General features: G+C 36.2%; 1 non-coding gene across 1 annotated transcript; it reads right to left on the reverse strand.

Annotated features, from left to right (window-relative positions):
- Nucleotides 1-6,365: 6,365 nt before the first annotated feature.
- Nucleotides 6,366-6,472, reverse strand: LOC135965812 (U6 spliceosomal RNA). The gene has a single exon (XR_010578925.1). It is a non-coding gene; the product is annotated as a U6 spliceosomal RNA (small nuclear RNA).
- Nucleotides 6,473-6,926: the final 454 nt, after the last annotated feature.

Below are 6,926 nucleotides of genomic sequence, written 5' to 3' on the forward strand. Positions count from 1 at the left end.
CGGGACCGTGGCCCCAGGGCCGTGTCAGGAGGCCCTGCCCACTGTAGGAGCCACGCCATCACAATCCCTGCTTATTAAGACCCCACTCTGGGCAGTTGCTTGTATGACAGCCCTGCATGGCAGGTGGGTGTCTGTCCACATTTTATAAATGAGGAAACGGAGGCTCCAAGAGAGGATCCTTGTCCAAGGTCACAAAGCAGGTAAAAGGGAGATCCCAAAGGCTGGTGGCATCAACTGTGTCCTGAGCCTCCCAGCTCCACCGCCAGACAGCTCCATGGGCTGCCACTTCCCTATGGCTCCACAGGACCATGGCCTTGCCCGAGGCCTGGCGGTGTCCCGTCCCGCTTGGGCCTGCAGTCTGGGCTTGCACATGGCCTGCAGCTCTTGCTAAGGCTACTCTGTCTCCAGCCTACCCCTCCTCATGGCTTCTCCCAAGTGCTCCCTCCCTCCCTGATTCCCTCTATGTGTCCAGCAGGGGCTCAGGCTGGAAGGCTCTGGAGCCAGGCCAGCACCTCCCAGCCTCACTTAGGGCTTGGACCAAATATCAGATCGCTCCCGTGGAGAGACGTGACCCTCCTCACTGGCACCTCTACTTCCAAGGGCCAGAAAGATGGGAAGAGGAGGTGGAGGTAGAGAGCACCCCTTCCCCTTCTGGGGAGGCTGCCCATCCCCTGCCCCACCACGCCTGGCCTCCCAGGGCTGTCCTGGGACTTGCTCCTGGGGGCAGTGCCTGCTCTTTCCAGCCTGCTCCTGCCTCCTGTGGCCAGGGGACAGGGTCATCTGGTGGGTGTGGGGTTGCCTGGAGTCAGGGGTGTGTGGGGTGAGGAAAGAGGAAAAGTTGAGCTGTTTGTCCAAGCTCACATACTTAGCTGGCGGAGATAGAGTAAGGAATGACACCCTCCAACTGACTCCTTAGTGTGAATTTAACCTCCATGCTATACAGCTTTACGAATTTTGCAATAAACATTCACTTTTAGAAATCTTTCTTACATTGAAATTCATTATAATATTAATTACATGAGATATGTTTATGATGTAATATATACTGTTATCTCAAATACTAAAACAGAAAACAATCCTGGAGATACATTAACTATGACTGTTGCTGGGTGACAGTATTCTAGTGAATTTATTCTTTGTATTTTTGTGCACTTTCTATGTCTTCTCCTCTGGTACACATATATTATTTCATAAGGAACAAAACACAAAAATGCTTTTACCTATTGCTTTATGACTTAGTTCAGTCTAGCTAAAATATTAATTACCTTTGATGGCTGTACAGAGGATGGTGGAAACTTCTGACATCTTCTGTTGTTTTTAAGTAGTTTTATAATACCAAGAACAAAATGACTTATGTAACTAGGCTCTTAATAAATGCTAGCGAAAGGGATAATTTTGCTGTAATAGATAACTGTGGCCAGCTGTACACTGTTTATTCTCAAGGTGAACCACATTGTGTAAGCCCCGTTTGCCTAGTTGGTGAAAACATTATAAGTATAGAGATATTGTTTGGGAGTGACTCTCATCAACCAGTTAGGAGATAGTCCTGAGGTTGTATTTGTAAGTGTGATAATAAGTTGAGTTTTTATCAAATAACAAATGCAGTGTTTTTGCTTCTGTGATTTATTTTCCTGATAACATTATTAACATTTTTCATGCAGAAACAGAATTTGCAAGCACATTATATTTTTTAAGTTTTCCAGATTGTTATAAATATTCTATTAATTATTGTGAACCAATACAGTGCTATGTGAATCCATGAATAAAACATGCTTTAGGATAACATAAAAGGATAAATTATGAGGAAATTTAAGTTGACATGTTCAAAATTAGATGCATAACACTCATCGTGTTTCAGCCAGCTATTTCTACTCAGCATATGTATAAATAATAATCTAAAGACAGTTGTAATCCTTTCTAGGAAACATTGCACTAGAAGTTTTATTGAAAAGCCTATACTATATGTGTTAAAAAACGTGTTTAAATTCAATTGAATTCTAATGATGTAAATATTGTGTTAATATATACAGAAAATTATAATGAAATAGAATTTGTAGCTTTCAAATTATAATTATAAAAACATCAAAAAATGTTATTAAATTGAACTAAGCTTAATTTTTCTTTCACCTAGAAAGTAACCAGTGACTAATGCATTCCATAAAAGTACACTCTGCCTTGAGAAATTTAGAGTTTTACTAAATGTCTGCCATACATAAAAAATATTTATTGAGGCCAGGCGCGGAGGCTCACGTCTGTAATCACAGCACTTTGGGAGGCCGAAGCGGGCAGATCACAAGGTCAGGAGATCAAGATCATCTTGGCTAACACAGTGAAACTTCGTCTCTACTAAAAATACAAAAACAAAATTAGCCTGGTGTGGTGGCAAGCGCCTGTAGTCTCAGCTACTCTGGAGGCTGAGGCGGGAGAATGGCATGAACCCAGGAGGTGGAGGTTGCAGTGAGCTGAGATCATGCCACTGCACTCCAGCCTGGGTGACAGAGAAAGACTCTGTCTCAAACAAAAAAAAAGAAAAGATTTTTTTTTCTCCACATTCCTGAAAATATTAGGTATAATTAAACATCAATTTTTAGCCGTCTCCCAGAAAAGAGACAAAAAATTACGCAGTATTTCATGGCTTTTGTTTTTCATTATTTGTAATTGATTTCTTTATTCAACTAAAAAAGGATTAAGCACTTACTGTGTAGTAGGCCAAATACTACATGTTGGAGACAAATCAGGATCCAAAATATGCAAACCTCTTATGTCAGTTCTTTGGCTTGGAGATGTGCTATTTTAAAATTGTTTCTTCTTTTATGTATAGATTTATTTTTAAAATAATCTAGTTATGGTTTATAAATGATTAAAAAATAGTTTCTAAACTTTATTTCTTTGTAAAGTGTTTACATTCACTTAAATATTTAAAATGCCTAGAAAAACCCTTGGTAGAAATATTTCAGCATGTTAAATATATCATTATGTTAAAAATTATATATCTATTGCTACTTTATCAAAACTTTTTATCTTAATTTGGGTTTGTGTTTTATCAAAATGCCTTTTAACATGTAAGCATTTGGGCAAATCTTAATGTATAAGGTATGATTATTAAACTATACTTTTATTTTCTTCTGTAAACCCCTCTCAAGACTGCTATGTTGGCCAATACATTCACCAATTAATTTTTTTTTGTTTTTGTTTTTGTTTTTGCTTTTTTTTTGAAATAGAATCTCTCTCTGTTGCCTGGCTGAAGTGCAGTGGTGCGATCTCGGCTCACTGCAACCTCTGCATCCCGGGTTCAAGCGATTCTCCTGTCTCAGCCTCCAGACTAGCTGGGACTACAGGCACACACCACCACTCCCAGCTAATTTTTGTATTTTTTTAAGTAGAGATGGGGTTTCACCATGTTGGCCAGGATGGTCTTGATCTCTTGACCTCGTGACCTGCCTGCCTTGGCTTCCCAAAGTGCTGGGATTACAGGCGTGAGCCACCACGCCAAGCCTCCCAATTAAATATTTATTACAGGCCTATTTTGTTTTTATTATTGTTGCTGATGCTATTGTTTTATTATGCGTTAGCCTCTAATTTTAGGAACTTTTATTAAAGAATAAAATTTTTTTCAAAATGTTTCAATTTCAATAATGAATTAGCCATTGCTGTAAAACAAAATCTCCTAAATATCAGTAACTTAAAACAATTTCTAACAATTACATATAAGTCAAAAGATCACATGCACAGCTCTTGAAAATTTCTACTCAGTTCTCTTAGAAGCTGGCAATTAACTGTGGGTCATGTAAATGGTCCTGTTGATTTTGTCTGGACTCTCTTAAATTTTGTGTTGGTAAGCTGGCTGATCTAGAATAATCCCAGGCGAGACTGCTGGATTCTTCACATAGTACCAGACAGAATACTTTCCAGTTCATCTGTGTATTTGTATGAACAAAACAGGTACTGTTTTTCTTTCTTTGGGCACTGAGTTTCAGAAGTTTTGCTATGCAGCAACCACTGCATCAGAAATTGTTCTAGTGTGGGATGCTGCCATAACAAAAAATCTAAAATATTTGGCATTCACTTCATAACTTTTAGTGGACAGAAGTTGAAAAATGCAACAAAGTCTGTCAGTAGTGAAGGCTGTAAAATGGCAAGGGAAATGTTATTGGAGGATGATAAAATGGTAACCTCTGGCATGCAGTAGCAAAGCAACTGGCACAACTACAACCAGAAAAGTTGAAACATGGAAGCTATATGAAATGAACATTTGAGTTTGACTATGGGAATGCCCATGTAAAATATTTAAAATGTCAGCTAATTGCTCCTAGCTGTGTCTGATAATTGCAAGAAAGAGATGAGCCTGAAGATGATGGCCAGTTTGTACTTACAATGTAAAAGAAATAGAAAGAGGTCAGGTCTTATTAGGTTAGAAAATATCTTCTCATTTGCAGCTTCTCAATCCCCCCTCAAGGGCAGAAAATATTTCTTAACATTTAATTTGAAAATCACTTAACATAGTGCCTTGTGTGTATAGTAATAGAATCTCAGTTAGTAATTTTTAAAGAAATTAATGTAATGAGTCCAGACTTCAGTTTTTTAACTCCAAAAGGTGAAAATGGAAGCAAGACGGGATGAGAATTTTTTGAAGTCTCTTCAAATATGTGAGACATAATTCTAGCTCCTGAATGCAAAGATGTCTTGGATTTTCATTTTGGCTTTGTCTCTTCTGGAGCTTCATTCATTCACTCATTCATGCACTTTTTCAATAGACATTTATTAGGACTTTCTAGTATAAAGTGGTCAGGATAGAAAAACATGTAAAATTCAACAGCTTGGTATTATGCCTAGTGTATTCTAAAAGAGAGAGAGACAATCATGCTGTAAGAGCTCAGACAGAAAATTGAATGTCTAGCTGTGCTTCTGAGTGTCAGAGCAGAGCTAAATCATACATTCGGTGCAATCACTGAATACCCCAAAGAGGACTATGTCAAGCTAGAATACTGTGTGAGTTTTTATCTTAAACTTTTATTCAACTTTGCCTTAGAATCCATACATAAATATACAAGTTGACTTTGCTATAAATATAATTTTTAAAATTAAAAAAAATAATTGTGACCTTTTTTAAGGCATAGCAGTGTGGAAGAACATGCAGAAAAAATTTTACTTTAGGAATAAATAAATATGTCATACAGGAAGTAATATCTGTTCAATTTTGTAGCATGTAGTAACATGCAGAAAGTAGAGCATAAATATATGTTAGTTACTGTAAGTACCATTGTATATGTTAGAAAGCTGAAGGAGAGAGAAGATAAGCATATAGTAGAAGAAAACAGAATAAAAGGTAGAGTCTGGATTTAAACTGGCAGTAAGATTCAGGAATCTTCTCATAAGATATAAAGCTAAACTATTTTTTATTGATCAACATAGTGTATTCATCTTGTATGCAATAAAAACCTATTCAAGATTTTGAACTGGGATAGAATACAATTATATTTGCATTTAGAGCAGCTGAAAGATAAGAAAATCAATGAGAATAATTATGCAAAGTTAAAGCAAACATGAGTATTTGTATTATCAAAGACAGATTTCACACAGTTTTCTTTTTTTTTTTCTTTTTTAGAGCGGTGACAATTTGGGCAGTAAACAAAGATTTCTAGTCATAGGCTTCTGTAAGACAGGTAAAGAGTAGCACCACTCCCCAAATAGTGAAGCACAAGAGGACAAAGAGTTATGAAGAAAAGAAGGGCTCAGTTTTGGAGACATTGCATTTGAATACTGAGAGTATCAGACCATGATTGAAGGAAAGACAAAAATACAGAGACATCAGCTTGGCATGCGACCACTTTGGCTCTAGTAGCATTTCATGCTTTGTAAGAGGTACAATGAGAGGCCAACTGAAACCACATATGTCTACACTTTAAAATGTAGGGTGAGCCAGAAGTAAAAGATACGTCCTTTCAAAATCTCAAGCCATGTGTTTAGATTAAAATGATGATCTATTGTTAGTGACACAAAGTAAATGACAGAATAAAATAATTCTCCTAGGAGAGATTTTAAAAACTCTATACATCAAACGTTGCTTTTCTAAAAATAAATTTAAACCATAATGTCTAGCATCCAGCCAAAATAATGAGGACCTTTAGTCTACAAGTCAACATAAATAGGAAACAAAAGACAGGATAAACAATAGAAGAATTCAACAGGAAATTTTTTGCGTTTATCAGACACATACTATAAAACAATCATGCTTTTATTTAGAGTGAGATAGAAGTCAAACTGGAAAATTTTGGCAGAAACCTGGAAACTATGAAAATTGACAAAGACTTTGAAAAAAAATAGAAAATATACATCATTGGGAAATTACCTAAAATTTAAGGAAAATAAAAAGAACCATCTTCATAAATTTGTGTGTCATCTTTGTGCAGCAGGTCAGTTAATCTTCCCTGTACATTGCAAATGTTACTGTGTGTGCTGTCAAAGCAAGTACAAAAGAATAATCTTAACATTAATAGAGAGAAAAAAAAAAACATGAACATTGTAGGAACAAGTCACTGAAAGCTGATTTTTCAACAGCAACAATGGAAACCGAGGAAGATTTAAATATCTTCCATTTGTTGATGTAACATAATAGCCAATTAAAAATTCTATGCTCACTAAATTTAATTAAGACTAACATGAAATAAAGGCATTTTTCTGACTTGTGAAATAGAGTTGTGTCGTTACACTTACACAGTGCTGGAATTTTCTTTGAGGAAAGTGTTTAATAAAAATGTTAATTTATGTTACATATAAGATAATATTTAGATTATTTTTTCTTGTACTTATTTTGGTAAATTTTAACTTTCAACTAATTTGTAAATTTCATCTGAAATTTCAAATTTATTGGCAAAAATTATTCATAATATCCATCAATGTTCTTTCATTAACTGTAAAACCTATAT

Source organism: Macaca fascicularis, chromosome 10 (genome assembly GCF_037993035.2).
Source record: "Macaca fascicularis isolate 582-1 chromosome 10, T2T-MFA8v1.1".
Classification (NCBI taxonomy): Eukaryota; Metazoa; Chordata; class Mammalia; order Primates; family Cercopithecidae; genus Macaca; species Macaca fascicularis.